Raw genomic sequence first — 1,044 nt, 5'->3', positions numbered from 1 at the left:
CTGCCATGACGTTCTGCCTCATTCATGCCCGAAACAATGGAGCCAGCTGACCATGGACAGAAACCATAAGCCAAAGTCAATCTTTCTTCCTTAAAGTTGTTTATGTCAAATATTTTGGTTACAGTGATGAAAAAGCTGAGTAACACACTCCCAAGGTGGAGAATTAAGATGGGAATGAGACGTGTATTGTATAAAGAGGCGTGACGGAGAAGAGAGCAGTACAACTAAAATCTCCATCTCCATGCGACAACATCAAGACACTGAGTCCCTGCTTGTCCTGTAGATGCCAGAAAAGATGAACACCTTAGCTGGGCGTGGTAGCATATGCCTATAATTCCAGTGACTTGGGAGGCTGAGGCAGGAGGATCACAAGTTCAAAGCCAGCCTCAGCAACTTAGCAAGGCCCTGTCTCAAAACACAGAAAGGACTGGGGATGTGGCTCAGTAGTTAAGAACCCCTGGGTTTAATCCCCAGTATATATAAAAAAAAAGTATACCTTTGTCCTTTGTTTGAGCTAAACCTGACACTCTGTTGATATTGTGTCTCCCTTCTGGTTCAAGCTAATCCCTCCACCCTCTGCCAAAAAGTCAGTTTTGTTTCTAATGACTCTGGACCCAAGGACCTGAGTCCATAACAACACAGAGACCTAAAGACCAAAGGACCTAGGGGATCCATGTATGGAGCTGACACCTCCTCCCCTACATCTAAATTCAACTTGGTCAGGAATAAAGGAGACAAGGAGAACCCTCAAACTGGGCACTTACTGGAGAATCTATGTTAAGCAGAAAAGAGTGTTAAAAATTATTCGAGGTGCTATGGTTGTAGCTCATGGCAGAGTGCTTGCCTAGCATGTGTGAGGCACTGGATTTGACCCTCAGCACCACATAAAAATAAATAAAATAAAGGGATTGTGTCCATCTACAACTAAAAAAAATTATTCAAGGATTGGGGATGTAGCTCAGTGGTAGAGCACTTACCTACCACTTACACAAGTCCCTGGGTTCAGTCAGTCCCCAGGACCATAAAAAAAAAAAAAGAAAATCA

Source organism: Sciurus carolinensis, chromosome 7 (assembly GCF_902686445.1).
Source record: "Sciurus carolinensis chromosome 7, mSciCar1.2, whole genome shotgun sequence".
NCBI classification, from domain to species: domain Eukaryota; kingdom Metazoa; phylum Chordata; class Mammalia; order Rodentia; family Sciuridae; genus Sciurus; species Sciurus carolinensis.
This window is presented reverse-complemented; position numbering follows the sequence as displayed.